The sequence below is a fragment of the Etheostoma spectabile genome, chromosome 22 (genome assembly GCF_008692095.1).
Source record: "Etheostoma spectabile isolate EspeVRDwgs_2016 chromosome 22, UIUC_Espe_1.0, whole genome shotgun sequence".
In the NCBI taxonomy this organism is placed as follows: Eukaryota; Metazoa; Chordata; class Actinopteri; order Perciformes; family Percidae; genus Etheostoma; species Etheostoma spectabile.
Window position 1 is genome coordinate 720069 of NC_045754.1, and position 18347 is coordinate 738415.

The 18347-nt window shown below is 39.7% G+C and overlaps 1 long non-coding RNA gene across 1 annotated transcript; it reads left to right on the plus strand.

Moving 5' to 3' along the window:
• The first annotated feature begins 788 nt into the window (after positions 1-788).
• On the plus strand, positions 789-16787 carry LOC116672486 (uncharacterized). Its single transcript, XR_004327563.1, has 3 exons — positions 789-964; positions 1830-1834; positions 16775-16787. It is a non-coding gene; the product is annotated as an uncharacterized LOC116672486 (long non-coding RNA).
• Positions 16788-18347: the final 1560 nt, after the last annotated feature.

An 18347-nucleotide genomic window follows, 5' to 3' on the forward strand; every position in this document is an offset into this window, starting at 1 on the left:
GGTTATTTTAACTCCAAAGGCAAAGGGAACTTTATCAGGATGCATATTATCTTAAACCATTAAATAAGTAGCCTTCAATAATAACAATGTGCCTGCTTCTATGGTAATTTAACATAGGCGTGTGAATACTTATGCCCCCTGTATTTTAAGGAAGAACATTTATTTATTTACAATACATTATTCATTCACAAAGACAATTGGTGTCCATAGAAGGTTGGATTTTTTTTTAATTCTTCTTTTCGATCAACTTTAGCATGGGTGTGTAAACTTTCTCAAGCCACTGTTAAATGTAAAAAAAAAATGTTTGTATAGCAATGGAGTTTAATTGCCAAAGACTTTGTACATTTTATTGAGCTGTACAATAAACCTTATTTGCATATCTGCTTTTTCCTGGTTGAAATGTCTTTTTTTGCATGAACAGACATGGCCTTAACAGTAACATGGCCTTACTGGCAGTGGCCTCCCAGCTTCTACACACTACTGCAGTAGCTCATTACAAGCACCCTTTAGCTGATTAGAAACAATCCCCATGTAAACATGGGCATCATTGGTAAACATTGCATGTAATACAGGCTAGTTGTCATACCTTAATTACCATCACCATATCCACATTAGCTTATAGCCTGCACCCATTAAATGCTAACTAACATGAAAACTAAATATGTACAGCTTACACTTCTACAGGACGCAACTTGGAATAATTTCTACAAATGTTACCTATATAAGAAGGTGTATCACTCCGAGCCAATCAGGTTGGTAACAGCTAGTAGGATCAGCATCTGCCTGCATTTACAATGGAAGATAAAACTGTGTGAATGCTCATATCAAAGAACAACTGCAAGCATGCTCTGTCTCGTTGGAAATCCTCTGTTGCTGTGAAGAATTTTTCAGCTCTACAACCTAATTTTCTCTGCGCAAAACTTTGACACTTAATTTAGCGAAGCAATCTACATGAATAATAATTGTACATACATCCTCCTTTATTTCTCTCTTCTTATTGTCCTCTTGTTCTCATCGCTTTCTTTCCTACAGTTTTCACTCTTCATTTATTATGGTTGGTTAGAATGTAGGAAATCTTGTGCCTGTCGCAGACATGTAACTATGGAGTCCATCGGACTTAAACTTTTTGCTCTGTTTGCACCAACTGCCAGTAGAAACTATGAAAAGAAATATCTGGATTTTTCACTAAGGAAATCACCATAGCAACAAAGAGAAGAGATGTTATTTGTCAGCTAACATGATGTCATGATGGACTAACTGACCAACTGACTGACTCCTAACTGACTTCCGGCCTCAACACCAACAGCTGTTTCACAGAGACAAGACTTGGAGGGGAGGGGGAGAGGAAGGAAGGAGAAGAAGTGTTAATTGTCAGCTAACCTGATGTCACGATGGACCACACTCACCAGACTCGATGTAAGTAAACAGTAATTTTAGCATCGTAACACACCTTTCATTTTAAATTGACAGAAACCAAATAAAACTATGAAAAGCTGTTTTTGGTTATCTCTACACTTTGCCAACCATGAAAAACTCTATTGTTGGTTGAAATAAACAAATCTCTTACCGATTTACATGTAAAAATATGTTGGCTCTATAGACGCTAAAAGTACTGTTTTTTAAATGGAGTTTGGTTGGTTTAGCTATAGCTACTTCATAGCTGTTTCTGGGAAACAGAAATGTCTTAAATAGATTTTAAAAAGGTCTATCTCTGAAGGGTGAAGACATATAACACTTTTTATTATTTTTAGTTTATTGTTGGGATGTGCACCAAGTAGTAGGCACACTGTTAAAATTACTGCGGAATTTTCTAGTTAACTTTGCAGTAGGTAATGTAAGCCAGTAGCTGCTTATATACGGTTAAATGCTAAAAGCTAAACGGTGTAAAGTGTGGCAGTTTTTTATTAGAAATAATTCCAACAGTCTGCAGTTAAAGCCAGAGAGTAGCTACACCCCGGTGGTGCTCTCAGAGTTGTCGGAGATACAACACAGACAGCAAGTAATGGTACATTAAATTACAGTTGGTAAACTGGTGGTGTTTTGTTGTGTTATTACTGTACATTTAAAATAAATAATTTTAATTTGACTATATGGATGTATCAATACACAAGTTGTGCTCATCTTTGTTTTAAAGTATTGATTCAAGCACCGTTTAGGCAACAACACCATTATGGTTTTTGGATTGGTATCTACAAAAACCAAATGATACCGAAACCCTAGTCTGGGTCCTCCACAGGGTCATAGGCCACAGGACATTAGTCCTATAATGCAAATGAGGAAATCTGAGAATTGTTTCAGATGATGTTTCCCAACTCTGACATTTTTTGTTTTGATTTTAATGTGATATTGGTCTTAAATTTGACTTGTTGAAACCTGCAGAAACCCTAGAGTAGAAAAAAACTGAATCCGGAGAATTCAAAACAGTGGGGAATCTGAACGTTTTAGTTTACAGAGATTTCTCTCCTCATTATTTGACCACATTTACATGAAAATCTAACATAACATTATAGATATAAGTATTGGTTCAGGCACCTTTTTAAAAGTATAATTTTAGCATTGTACTAGAAAGAACCCAAACGATACCAACAGTTCAGCTCAAGCTATAACTCGGCTGTATAGACACCAATCACATGGAAGGTGCAGTATTGCAAAGGTGAAGTATTGAAAAATATATTCAAAATTTAAAAAACAACAAGGGAACTAAATACAAACTATTCAAATTATCATCCCAAAAGGATGTCAAACAATACCAAAGACTATATTAGGCCCTGACTATTGGGCTCTTTCACACACACCCTTCCAGGCCAACGCTGTTCTGCCCAGAGGATCCTCAGCCTCCTTCTTTTATACCAGAAGCCCCTCCTACAAGACAAACCAAAGTTAATTGGAAATCAATCATTGTGTTACGTCAACTACCCAGCGCTACAGTGGCAGTGCTGTACCGAGGGTCAGCGATGCAACAGCGAAGGACCGAGGGTTGCCTGCAGTCTTCTGATGCAGTTTCTATCTCTGCGCTGCTGCCCTTGATCCACGCCAGTGATGGGGGAACGCTTTGCTCAGCCAATTTCCACTTGACGGCGGGCCCCCCATGTGGTCTGAACAGGGAACCAGCGTTGCAGTGGGAGGCCATCGCCACAACGCCCAGAACAAAAGGACAGATTCTACACAAGGGTGGACGTAAGATTCGTAACCCAGTACTTAGAAAACATAAACGACTCAAATTTTTTAGGACACTTAATGAGGCCAGGACTGTTTGGGACCCGGTGTTTAAAAAGGGGGGACTGTTTGGGGGTCATCTAAATGTACGCAGCTTGGTGCCAAAATGTGAACAGATTGAGAATTTGTTATGTAATTCTAATGTTGATTTTATGGGTTTATCTGAAACATGGCTCACCAGCTCCTCACCTGAAGCTGCTGTGTCACTACCAGAATACCAAACTTTTAGGAAGGATAGGCGTCAAGGGAGGGGTGGGGGGGTTCTCATGTATGTTAAGAATAACTTGGAAGGCAATCAGATCAAATGGCCCAGTAATATCACATTGGAATGCGTTGGTGTAAATATCTCTCTCTCAAGAGAGATGTCTCTGACTGCTATCTGTATCTATCGCCAACCTACTGCTAAGCTGGACTTCTATGACCAGCTCAAAGCACAATATGTAATCATAAAAAAGAAATCCTCCTTTTTGGAGATTTTAATGTCAATTGGGATAACAAAACAGACAGAAAATATCTCAAGCTCATTACAGATTATTTTAACCTCACTCAGATAATTGAACAACCCACCAGAATCACACACCGCACTCACTCTAGAATTGACTTAGTTTTCACCAATAAACCGGAAAGGATCATAAAAACTCACAACCTGTTAACAGGTCTCTCAGACCATAATGTAATCTTTTTTTCCAGAAAGGTAAAATGCTCAGAAAATCCATATCATATTTCAACCAACCACACTAGTAATATGACAATTCCTAAGAACCAGTTAGAAAATGTGGACAGAGCGTTGAAAGATATTAATTGGATAAGCTTTATGGTATGCGAGGATGTGGAAGCTGGCAGTGAACTATTTCTCTCGAAAGTTAAAGAGGTTATCCTCTCCTTCTCCAGGAGGGGGCGCCGTGGAAGTGAGAAATCCAACTCTCCCCCCTGGTTTAACCCTGCCTGTTTAAAGCTAATAAAGCATAGGGATCAATTACTCCGAAAATCTATTAAGTATGGACTTCATATAGACAGACTTAGTTTTACAGGAGCCAGAAATAAAGTGACGTCCGAATTATGAAAGGCTAAAGCAAACTTTTTCATTCAAATTATTAAAAACGCTGGAGGTAACGGTAAAAAAATATGGCAGATCATAAATAAATTGACAGGGAAACAACCCAAGCAGGACATTAAAGGCTTAGAATTAAAAATTAACAATTTGTTGGTGAGAGACCCAGTTGTTCTGGCACAAGAGTTTAATTCCTTCTTTGTTAAATCAATAGTAGATTTGGTGAAACAGTTCCCATCCTCTGAGGGTTCTGATCAGCAGGTTCCTACTTTGCCTGACAATCATCCCAAATTTTATATTCAAGAGATTACAGAATCAGAAGTCATTGATATCATTACGGCTCTGAACAATTTTAAGCCAAGGATATGTATGGGCTTGACACTGGTTTTATAAAGTTACATAAAGAGGCTTTAGCACCCCCACTCACGCACTTGGTTAATTTATCTATAAATAATTCAATTGTTCCAAAGGCGTGGAAAATGGCCTCAGTTATCCCAGTATTTAAAGCTGGAGACAAATCTGATATGAATAACTATAGACCAATAAGCATTCTACCTGTAATTTCAAAAATGATTGAAAAATGGATTAGCAAACAAATCATTGAATTCCTCAGCAATAGTCAAACACCTCTACATCCAATGCAGTTTGGTTTTCGGCCACATCACTCAACTGAGACCGCATTGGCCATGTTTATGGAAAAAATTAAAAGTCAGCTAGATAAAAATGGATGTGTTGGTGTTGTATTTCTGGATTTGAAAAGAGCTTTTGATACCGTCGATCACAAAGTTCTGCTATCTAAATTGTCATATTTTAATTTTTCTGTTCAAACTATTAACTGGTTTCACTCATACTTGTCTCACAGAGAACAATGCACTATGGTGGGTGGGGTTAGCTCAGCCAATATGGGTAGTTCAGTAGGAGTTCCCCAAGGCTCCATACTGGGGCCCATTTTATTTTCTCTATATATTAATGACTTACCAGAATATTGTTTACATGTTAATGTCCAGCTTTACGCCGATGGCACTGTAATTTTCACCAAAGCAAAAGATCCTGTGGAGGCAGCATGTGTTCTCTCAACAGCTCTTACACATATACAAACATGGCTCAATAGATCTTGTCTTATTTTAAATGCAAAAAAAACTGTTTGTTTATACTTGTCGAAGCAATCTTCCACTGTTATGCCTGCTCAATTGGGGGTGATGTTGGGCACAGAAGAGTTGGAAGTTGTTAATGAATGTAAATATTTAGGTCTGATTATTGACTCTAGACTCTCTTTTAAAAACCATGTTAAAATGATATCCAAAAGAATTAAATTTAATCTTCATAATTTTAAACAAATTAGAGGATCTCTATCAGATTCAGCTGCTTTGATGTTCCTGCATTCAATGATACTTTCACATATGAACTATTGTATCACTAGCTGGTCTATGTCGGGTACTACTACCCTAAAACCAGTTGAGCTTCTGTACAAGAAGGCGCTTAAGACTCTGGATAAAAAACATCTTAGAGAAATATAACTTACTGAGTTTTGATAATTATTGTAAATTTTCCTCTTTGTGCTTAATTTATAAAATACTTAATGGTCTGGCGCCACCTCCATTGCTGGAGTTTATTAAATATAGACAAACGCGGATCACCAGGGCGGTGGTAAACAGGGACTGTGACGTTCCTTTCAGAAAAACCTCCTTTAGCCAGAATGCATTATCTATTAAAGGCAGTGCATTATGGAACACACTTCCTCCAGCTATAAGGTAGCGTCCCACTTTGGCCTCCTTTAAGAGCCAGGTAAAGCTGTGGCTTAGAGCTAACCAAACGTGTAACCACCTCTAACTTGTATTTCTATTTTTCTACTAATGAATTGTCTTGTTTTTTCTTTTTTTCTTCTTTTCTTGTTGATGCTTTTTTTGTATACTAAATGTTAATATCCTATGTCTTTTGTGTAAACTCCAACCTGCCTGTTGGACAGCAGATGGAAATTAGCCCTTGGGCTACAATCTGGCACATTTACATGTACTGTTGTGCATGTTCATCAATGTGCATTGTCCTGAATGAATAAATAAATAAATAAAATAAATAAACCTTCCCAAACATTTCTGGCCAAATTAATACATTATATGACCACTATAACATCAGAAATTAAGTGTTACATGCACTCCAGTACACCCTTTTGTACTGGCTGACACTTGGGTCATTCCAGATCTTCCCCCCTATAAATAGGCTCGTTTGAGATGAGCCAGGTCTGCGCCAAATCGATCACCGGCAATTGGCGTCTGTTGCGTCCGGTTAGATTTGTGTCCGACTTGATCCCAACTTGCTCTGACGTCATGCACACGTAAGCAATGATAATCTAACGAGAGCAAGGCGGCCGCAGTTCTAAGACGCAGGCGGCGCAGTTGCTTTTCACCAACTGCAAGACCCAGGCGAACCCAGAACATGCTGGGAAACGCTGGCCTCTCAGCTGATTTAACAGCTGATTGGATCACAATCAACTCAACATGATGAAGTTTTATATAAACCTTTTTATTGTTTTTGAATCTGTAGGATTTTAACTGCTATTTGTCTGATTTAAAGACTTATTCTGTACAGAACACACGTTGTGTGGCTGAAAGTGACGTTTAGAAGTCAGAGAGACTAAATCCGTTCAGATCACTGATCATCTACAGTCTGTTGTTAATTAACAAATTGCATGTAGAACATTTTGAGAGTTACTCTGTCATAATTAAAACAACTAGTGACTGTGTACCAGCTGATATGTGGGTCTGATTATATTTTAAATCGGAATCACACCAAAGTGTTTTTGTCACTTCCTGTTCAGCCTAAAGGCGACTGGAAACGGCTAGAAACTGTCCAACTTTTTCGCAGCTTTTTGTCCCCGCCCCCGGCTGCTGCCGCCTGCTCTCGTCCACTTTACAGTTCATTCGAACAAGCCTAATTACTCCAGACTGGGTTGCTTCCGGTTTGCCACCTTGACCCAGATTCCTGCTTGAAGATGAGAACAGGTGAATCCACTAACTTAAATTAAATGACTTGAAATGAACTGTGTATGTGTTGTATTTATCCAACCATGATTTCTAGTCCTTTGACTAGTACTTAAATTAATTGAAATAAAATGACATGAAATGACAAGCCATGTGTTGCCATTGTGTGCCATTGATACCATTGATGCAAGCCCACATGCTAATGGTAATGCTCACGCTAACCGTCCTATGCTACTGCTCATACTAAGGTTAGCTTAGCATGCTAAGACAAATGCTACCACCATCTTAAATGAATGCACGGGGTAGCCCCATGACACACACATTTTAGTGTCATTCAACATACTGTAATTTGTACAGCATCTATAGTCTCGATACACATACCGTCTCACAGCTTTTAATCATTTTAGTCACTGAGACGTCTACAAAAGCTTAATCTCAGGGCATGATTGGAGAACTCTCAGCTGTAATTAAATGATAAGGTGTTTATGCAAATATATCTGATTTTTGTTGGCGGCAAGACAGCAGCTGTTTGAATGAGGAGGTTAAGATAAAACTGATCATTGATTAAATAGAGTCAGTAAGTGTCATCCCACTTGCTCTCTGTCTGTTAGACAGTGACTTCTTAGCCTTATCAGTTTGGCAGATTAGCTGTGAAAGTAATACTGATGCTGTGAATGCCATCAGATATATTTTAATAAGAACTGTGGCAGCTCAGAATTTACAGCCAACCTTGATGCACGCAAGTATAGGAAGTGTATCCAGTGCTTTTGAATAGGTCTCATCAGTTATCAAGTTATCTCTGCACTCCAGCAGCAGTAAAAACATGAATGTTTGTGTCATTAAAGCAGCAGAGAGAACAGTGCCGAGAAATGAAATGGCTGAATGCCTATGTAATTATGAATGTAGGTCATCTGAATTAACACATGGTCTTCAGCAAATGCAATTTCTTCCAGTTTTTAGAGTTTACCATAATTGCTTTAACATTCATACTGTAAAGTGGCTTTAATAATGTCCCAGTGAGATCATAGTCAAAGCTTTAAGTTGCTTGTACTAGAGCCAGGTGGTTCCCTCAGGGTTTCAAGAGGCTCATTGTTCGAGCATTCACAAGCTTGACACCATTTATGATGAGGCCTGTCTTGGGCAAGTACTACTTTAAGTGAAGATGTAATACCATCTATTTCTGAAAAGCCGTTAGAAATGTTGTTGGTGTAACACGTGTTCGCATTAAATGAAAAATGAACAAGATAAAGCAAAACCAATTAGCTAGTGCATCAAGCCTCAATTAAAGGACATTACTAAGTCTACCATAAATAAATAGATTTGAAGATATTTGTACCACTGAATTATTATTTTTTTTAATGGGAGAAAGTAGTGAAAAGAAGTACTGTTGAGTACCAAATTCTAAAACCAAAAACTGCCAGTCATGTGATAGATAGATAGTTAGATAGAGTACTTTATTAATCCCAAATGAAAATTCAAGTGTTACAGCAGCCACTTGACATGAATCAAAATACAAAAACAATGAGGTAGATTAAAGAAGCCAATGCAATTAAGGACTGAAGTATATACACCTAAAGGCATTCGGAGAGTGCAGACCTCAGCAAAGAACTTCAAACTGGGGGGGCAGCTAAGGCAAGTAACCTGAAAGTTCACACAACACTACATTAAATAAAACAGAATAACAGCAAAGGCACACTTAAGATAAATTCTGCAAATATGAGAAAAAGAAGCAACTCCCTAAACCCCTGCGCTTAACAGCAGTAGCCACTTTTATAAGAACATGTTTACAACAGTATAAAATATAATACTACTAATAATAATATTAATAATAATAATTAAATTCAAACAAAGCTAAATATAAAAATACAATAGATACAGAATAATAACAGAAGACATGACCTAACATAGTAAATATCAAGTGAGCTGATTGTGATTCAACCCGGACAAAACAAGAGATGCATTCCCTAAACTTCATGAACACAAATGCATGCATTAATGGTGGTCACAGTAATGACGTAGTAGTATAATTAAATATGCATTAAATCAACCAGTATCGACAAACAGGGTACCTTGGCGGATTGCAACACTCCTAATCATTGATTATGAAAGCAGACTTTCACGCCTGGATTTCAATTAGCCGTTTCCAAGGACACACACAGGAGCGGGGCAGCCCACAGGGACGTCAGTCTGGAATATTTTGTACAGACTCAATGACATATTGACACAGACAAAGTAATGGCGTTAAAACTTAGCGCACGCCTCATACCTGGACCAGGGAGAGCAGGAACACCATGCAGCAGCTTACTATTAGATTTACAATTTATTCCTGGGGGACCGATGTGGAAACTCACTGCATTGATTGTATCATGCGGGTCAGCTAACTCAAGTGGGCGTGACGGAGCCCGACTTAACCAGTCTGGCTGGAAAATGGCCTGTCTCCCACTCATAGTCTATCACATACACTGAGGACAGCATCTCTCTCATTTTGAGGGATAACTGCAATGGTGCATGCCATGTCTGGGTGGTCACCTAGATCTAACTTATCCAGAACCTGACTAAAAGAAAGGAGGGAGTAGAAAGTTTGGTAGAATAAGAACTATGTATATGTATACCTAGATGCACTGTTATTCCACCCCTCACTATTGTTACCATCACAATTGTGTTGTGGATTTCTTAGTCTGATATGGCAAATTAAAGGGAGACCGGAGGGTGCAATAATAGATCTTAATTCAATCGAAAGACCCTGAGCAATTTTTCTGCTAAATATGTCTGTCCTTCCTCAAGCTCTTTCAATCAATTAGAAAAATGTTGGATTGACTCCCGGACATAGTTCTGTTGTTCAGAACTGCATGTAGGCAGAAAAACAAATCAAAAACAAGTTTGATAAGCATTTGACACGGAAAAATAGGAAACATATTAAGGTCAAAGTACTACTTTTAAGTCATATATTCCCCTCTTTGTAAGATTTAAAGTTACACACCTGGATGCAATTATAGTTAAAAAAAACATGAACATAAATATACATATATGTATATTAAAAGTAGAATGACAACCCTAAAATATTTAATATTAATAATTAATAATCTTTAAAGTGACTATGGGGAGACTCCAGTTAGTGTTAATGTTAACCCAATATTCAATGATTATTCAAAGAATTTGCTGTTTTTTTGTGATATTGTAAACTTACCAAGCTAATACAAACCTTTACAAATATAGAATTTGAACATTATATGAATTACACAGTTCATTATGACAAATAATAATAAATCATGTTTTTTTCTCCCTTCCCCATTCTCATTATCTGTGGATTTGTTGATTTCTCTGTGCACTTCCTCCAATCTTCATCTTCCCCCCCCATTCTCTATCGATTAACTATGTGATGCATTTATCTATTGTAGGGACAGCTTATGCCACATCAGATGTATTACTCTTTTCGAGCTCCACTGATAAACACACCACGTCCTAGTGGAACATGTAAAAAAACAACAATGGTGGTATCAAATATATGGGTTGTAGCCTAAAGAATCATGTTAGGTGATTGAAGTGCCATTTCAGACAGAAGTTGCGCAAGTGGCCAGCAGCTTCTTTCAAAAGCTTAGTAGTGTCACTTTGCCAGACCTTTCTTCACAGCGCCGCTGAGGAGGGTCTGGCTAATCCACACAGCATTCTGGAATGGGAGAAAAACGTGCTCTGGTTTGATGTCATTTCTTTAAACCAATCACTGTTGTCATGGGCGGCACTAAATGCCAAACAGAGCCACGGTGCTGCTGCAAAGAAGCCTTGGGAAGGAACTTGTTTTGGTGGAACACATGTACAATCAAAGTTGTTTTAGTGGTGGAACAGAAAACTTAGACTGGACATACAGTCTAGCTGGTTGCAGAGATCTGAACAACAGTTAACCATAGTTCTCATAAATTGACCAGAGTTTAAAATTCTAACCCTAACCCTAACAACCCTAACCCTAACCCTAACCCCTAACCCTTACCGGAGCAATCCCGGAAGTGCAATGTCGTGGATATAAACTATTGGCTTAGAGATGCTATGGTACACCTCCATGTTCTGCCATCCTTGTAGAGGTGTACAGAGACTGGACTAGGTGGCCTCAGACTGGAGGTGTCAGGGCTTCATCTGGCTCCTCCTCCTTAGTAGGGGGGGCTATGAGGTTTTTGTGGGTTTGAAATGTTAATTTTTGAAGAGTGGTTGAACTGTCTTCAGGGGTCATTGAACATAGTACAAAATTATGTCTCTGTTTTTTTTGTTTTACCTGTTACAACCCTATTTTTTGGAAAATGTATATTTCACTGTGCAACACCATTTGTAACACCATAAATTCTGCCTAAATCACTGGCTATGTTAAATAAAGTTCAGAAAACAGTTATTTTCGACAGTATGATTGCATTTATTATTATACAGAATTTTCAGAATACAGAATGTCTTTTTTTAAATATATTTTGTCACGCAAGGCTTAAAATGAAACATCACATTGGATTTTGTTTTGGAGTACTTTATTTTAATTTTCAAGTTGACAAACAAAAGCAAACAAAAACAAACAACCCCAGCCCCCCCCCCCCCCCCAAAGGAAGCTCCAATATTTCAAAATAGGGGTACAATATTTTGAGCTCAGTCACATTCTAACATCAAATTATTCACGTAATCTAGTTCATCCATCCATCCATCCATCTTCGACCGCTTATCCGGTGTCGGGTCGCGGGGGCAGCAGCTCCAGTAGGGGACCCCAAACTTCCCTTTCCCGAGCCACATCAACCAGCTCCGACTGGGGGATCCCGAGGCGTTCCCAGGCCAGGTTGGAGATATAATCTCTCCACCTAGTCCTAGGTCTTCCCCGGGGCCTCCTCCCAGCTGGACGTGCCTGGAACACCTCCCTAGGGAGGCGCCCAGGAGGCATCCTTACCAGATGCCCGAACCACCTCAACTGGCTCCTTTCGACGCGAAGGAGCAGCGGCTCTACTCCGAGCTCCTCTCGGATGACTGTGCTTCTCACCCTATCTCTAAGGGAGACGCCAGCCACCCTCCTGAGGAAACCCATTTCGGCCGCTTGTACCCTGGATCTCGTTCTTTCGGTCATGACCCAGCCTTCATGACCATAGGTGAGGGTAGGAACAAAAATTGCCCGGTAGATCGAGAGCTTTGCCTTCTGGCTCAGCTCTCTTTTCGTCACAACGGTGCGATAAACAGAATGTAATACCGCACCAGCTGCTCCGATTCTCCGACCAATCTCACGCTCCATAGTCCCCTCACTCGCGAACAAGACCCCAAGGTACTTAAACTCCTTCACTTGGGGTAAGGACTCACTCCCTACCCGAAGAAAAGCACTCCATCGGTTTCCTGCTGAGAACCATGGCCTCAGATTTAGAGGTGCTGATCCTCATCCCAGCCGCTTCACACTCGGCTGCGAACCGATCCAGAGAGTGCTGAAGGTCACAGACCGATGACGCCATCAGGACCACATCATCTGCAAAAGCAGCGATGAGATCCTAAGCCCACCGAACTGCAACCCCTCCCCGCCCCGACTACGCCTCGATATCCTGTCCATAAATATTATAAACAGGATTGGTGACAAAGCGCAGCCCTGGCGGAGGCCAACCCTCACCTGGAACGAGTCCGACTTACTGCCGAGAACCCGGACACAGCTCTCGCTTTGGTCATACAGAGATTGGATGGCCCTAAGAAGGGACCCCCTCACTCCATACTCCCGCAGCACCTCCCACAGTTTCTCCCGGGGGACCCGGTCATACGCCTTCTCCAGATCCACAAAACACATGTAGACTGGTTGGGCATACTCCCAGGCTCCCTCCAGGATCCTTGCCAGAGTAAAGATCTGGTCCGTTGTTCCACGACCAGGACGGAATCCGCATTGTTCCTCTTCAATCAGAGGTTCGACTATCGGCCGAACCCTCCTTTCCAGCACCTTGGAGTAGACTTTACCAGGGAGGTCTAATCTAGTTCAATTCAATTCAATTCAATTTTATTTATAGTATCAATTCATAACAAGAGTTATCTCAAGACACTTTACAGATAGACCACACTCCAGAATTTACAAGGACCCAACAGTTCTAGTAGTTTCCTCCAGAGCAAGCAACAGTGCGACAGTTAGGGCTGCCAAATTTGAATAAAGGTGTTGTTTCCCTTTCTAGGGTTATATGCTATTTTTTCTAAAGAGACACAGTTGTTCATTTCTAAATAGTTATGGATAGAGGGGAAACAGACCTCCATGTGACCGCAATACACTTTCTGGCCACTGCCAGGGCTATGTCCAAACATGTTATTGGAAATATGTTAAGTGGTTTACGAATTTTCATAAAGTTCCCCAGTAAGCAAAACTCTGGGTCAACAGGGAGTGAAATTTGAGTAATCTTAGTCATGACACGACAAAATTCAATTCAGAAATATCTCTCTCTTCTCTTTCTCTGAGGAGTCAAATACAGCTGATGAAGGAAATTATAGTGGATAAGCCTGTACCGTGCATTAATAGTGGCAGATAAACTGTCTTGACACAATTGACCAAAGTTGGTCTTCAACCCTGATATTTAAGTCTGATTCTCACCTTTCCTTAGACCTATACAGTGCCGGTTTAGGACATTCAGCTATTAACAAAGAATATACTTAATAATAAACTTAAATGATCCACTAGCATGTAACAATTTCTCCATTTAAGTGAGTTTGGGTAAAGCCATAGTATTGTTCAAAGTGCTTCTCAGAAATGGCCGCAGTTGAAGGTAAGAGAAGAAAGTATTGTTAGGAAAATTATGTCTTCGTCTTAATTGCTCAAAGGTCATGAAAAATCAGTCCTCCAATTTACGAATCCCATTATGATGCCATGCTTTAAGGATCTTATTGTTTAAAGTCAAAGGGATGCAAAAGTCAAGGGAAGTTTGTTTTGTTTTAGAGGAGATTTTGGTGACAGTCCTATCTTTTTGCCATGTACACCACACCAAAGTCTAATAGGATGTAATACAACTGGACACAATTAGGCAGTTGTATTTGTAAACAAAATCACCGAAAAAGATAGTTGAAAATGCAATATGATCCCAAGACGGAGTTGTGTTATTCTGAAACAGAGACAAAAGAAATCACATTTGGGCTGCACAGTAATATTTTTAAAATTGGGTAGTTGAAGTCCCCCTTACTGATAGTCCCACGTCAATTTTTCCAAATATATTCTTGGTACCTTGTTATTTCAAGTGAACTGTCTTACATTTTTATCAAGAGTTTTAAAAAAGGTTTGGTGTAATGGTATAGGCAGCGCTTTTACTGCAACCTTGGCAAAATGCTCAATTTAATTCAATTAATCCTCCCAATCAAAGTGATGGGGAGGCTAATCCATCTGTATAGATCGTCCTCAATTTTTTTAAGTAGTGTACTATAATTTAATTTATAAAGATTTTTACTGTCCACAACTATACCAAGATATTTTATTCCAGTTGTGGCCAATTTGAACAAAGATGCACGAAGATGTTGTTAATGGAATTATTTCACTTTCATCATAGTTTACCTTATATCCTGAGACAGTAAATCCCAATAAATCCTGTGGTCGAGCAAGAGGGTCCATTATATTGGATTTTAAAGTACAAATAATAACTAGAACTGCAAGCAGTTATGACCAAGTTCCAAGCCTCCCTATCGCGTTTCCCCCCTGGCGCACGCCGCCCCTGATGATCCACGGAGCCCGCTAAAGCAAGCCTGCAAAAGATGAGCATGCGAAAGCAGAACCCAAAGAATGACAGAGGCAAGGCAAATTATATGGGAGTTTCAGGCAAAAAGACGTTTCAGGTGAATTGTTCATGAGATAAAAAACAGTTGTACTTGTAGCGCCCCCTACCGGCCGATTTTTGTAAAATTTGTTATGGAACCTCAAAGGGTCATGCCAAGAAGATCCCAAAGTTCCGTGTTGAAATCTTTCATTGTGGCCAAGATATGACAACGTTTTTGTGTTTGATGCTAGTTACGCACATTTGTCCGAGCGTAATTTTTATCTGATAAAAATTCTTTTGATAACTTTATGTCAGGTCGGCCTGGAGTTGCTAGGTACCATGTTTTGTGTGGATTTGTCGCACAGTCTAGGAGATGTTCAAAAAAGTAGGTATTTGATAAATCACAATTTTCACTCATAAAGGTCTTGGTGGAAATGGGTGGTGCCTATATCAGGAAATTCAGCTCAATTCAGGGAATGCATGTAAATAAATTGTTAATGTGCGATGTACGGTTTGGAAGTTATACGGCCAAACACGTTTTTTTCTGCTATAGCGCAATCTAGTGGAGAAGGGGCCTCAACACAAAGGACCAGAAGTAATGTTTGAAGTTGGAAAAAGAAAGGCCACCATCCTCTTTCCTTAGATAAATTTAAATACAGCTAATTGTAATTTACGCTACCAGTCGGCAGGAGGGGAGAGAGGTAGCATAGACCTCACAAAATTAATCCTGGGTAATACATTAATTTTAACCACTGAGATACAGGCTTGTATAGACATGGGGAGACCTATCCATTTTTCTATTTCTTTCAGAACGTTGTTCAGAACAACAGAATGTTTAACAATCTGGTTTAAGTGTGGGAAAACCTCAATGCCCAAATTTTTAAACTGCTAATTGGGGATGTCAGCAGAGATGGTTGAGTTGTGGGCAGAATAATTTAAATGAAGTAGTGCACACTTTGACCAGTTCATTTTAAAGCCTGATAAGCTCCCATACTCCTCGCATAATGATAGAAGGTAAGGGAGAGACCGAGAGGGATCTCTAAAAAAACCAAAACATTGTCCGCAAATAATGAGAGATGAGGACTCAAGGGGCAGCCTTGGGAGCATCTAGAAACTGGAGGTGTGTCCAGTTAAGACTTGAGCTGAGGGATTAGAGTACAAAGCTTTAGTCAAAAAATAAAAGTTTTACCAAAGTCCATCACCTCTAAGACTGAACATAAAAATGGCCACTCAAGCTTGACAAAAGCTTTCAATGCGTCTAGAGAAAGAATTGACATTGAAGTCTTACTGACTCCAATGTCTCCAGGGTCAGAGTGCTGCTTGTGAGGTGCATTCAGACCACCGCAGTTCCAGACTAAAAATGTAAGCCCATTATGAAAAAAGATGTGTTCCAAATATAGACAGTCGTGGAAAAGCACCTTGCTACGGCCTCTTACTTTATTAAGTCCTAACAATAGTGCATCAAAAATTGAGTCCCTCAACGCACAGAACATGTAAAACACAAAAAAAAAAACAGAGAGGACGGTAACACAATAAGGAGAACGAGAAAAGGGGGTGGGGGGGCATAGCCTACACTCAAAGTTGGTCAGTGATCAAATGGATGGACACAGGGCAGCATAAAAAGAAAAGAAAAAGCGGTCCTAAAAGTACCAGATAGGCAAACCAGATTCCATTTTCAAATTAACTTTGTCAACACATACAAAAAACATAAAACAACCCCAACAACAGCTCATTGGGAGGGAGATGCCCAGTGGTGACCTAGACAACCTAAAGGCTATATTAACCCACATGTTGTCATTGGGTCAAATTGTAATTAGTCAAAATAACATGATTGATTCCTCACAACACTTTGGCATGTATTACCTCTACTTTCATGAATTTGCTCGTATTCAATTTTATAGAATTTGGAGAGAAACAAAATGAAGTGGTCATGAAATAGCATTGAGTAAAAGTTGACATTCCAGTCTGTGATTATCCATCAACATACTTTCATTTAATTTTAGCCTAAATAATTCCTAATTTCTGCTTTTCTACATTGGGCATAATTTCCTAAAAATGTGGATTATTGACCATAAATTCCAAAAATAACAGTAAAACTAAAGTTAAGTTAATGGTTAATGTTGCGTAGTGTTGAAAATGTCAAAGAAAGTGACAAACATTGAAAAAAGTGATGGACAAAAACATAAGAAAGTTAAAAATATTGATTAAAAAGCGTCAACAAAAGTGTTGACTTTAAATTTTGACAGGAAGACAACACAAGGGTTACACAAGTTTAGAAAAGCCATTCAAAAACATTGTTACTGTAATCATATCAAATAGGAGTGTGATACAACCAGGGCACATTAAGAGATTAAGACAAATCAAAAGACCATGTTAATCAGACTGCCCATCTCCGCAGCCACGGGGCAGAGGGAAGCAGCTCACTTCAAGTAATCCCCAGCAGCTTCAGCGGAGGTAAAAGCCCTGTGTTGGCTTCCATCTCCAATCTTCAGAGTCACAGAATCCATCAGGAAAAAATCCAAACCTCTGCCCCGCGCTGAATCCATGACGCTTGGCGACGCTTGACTGTGAAGTTGCTGTAATCTGGGGAAAAACAAATCTTTCTGCCTGCGACAGTGGCCGGGGCCCTCCGTGCAGCCTGGAGAATAGCCTGTCTGGTTGAGAAGTGAAGCACGTTGAAGATCAGCGTACGAGTAGCGGTGTTGTTCTTGTCTGGGCGGCCACTGTAGACTCGGTGGGCTCTCATGATGTCGGGAACGTGTGAGATATTGAATATTGTTAGAGCCTTCTAATCCCCCCTGCAGCCCGACGGTGCAAATATTGCACCTTCAGTTTCTATCTTCTAAGTCTGTTAACTTTGCCTCCATCTCCTGCAGAATATGGCCATGGCTGTCAAGAATACTTGAGTTGCTTTCCACGGTAATTTTTAGAGTGTTCACGTCAGATCTGATAGAGCCTCTGCAATGGCGTCAGTATCGCCTCGTTGTGGCTTACTCCCGCCTGCCATTCTGCTTTATGCAATTCTGAAGAGCCCACAGTGGTAAATTATCACAGTAAGAACCATAAAACAATACAATTTGGCAAGTTTGGGCCGGGAGCTAATCTCTACGCTGCCATCTTCTTCCAGCCGATCACATGACTCCCCGCCTATTATTGACTTGATAGATGGACAGCGACCGGAAACAACAGCTAATTAAGTTATTCAAAACCTTTCTTGTTACGCTTTAACGATGAAGATGAATTTGTTAACATGTTTTAACCAACCTTTTTTATGGGAACTTTACGCAGCCATATTCTTCTCATGGTGCAACCAGGATGTGAACAGCTATGGTCATGTGAATCCATTGTATCTGCCCAGAATCCAAGCTGAATAAAATGACTACCCTATGC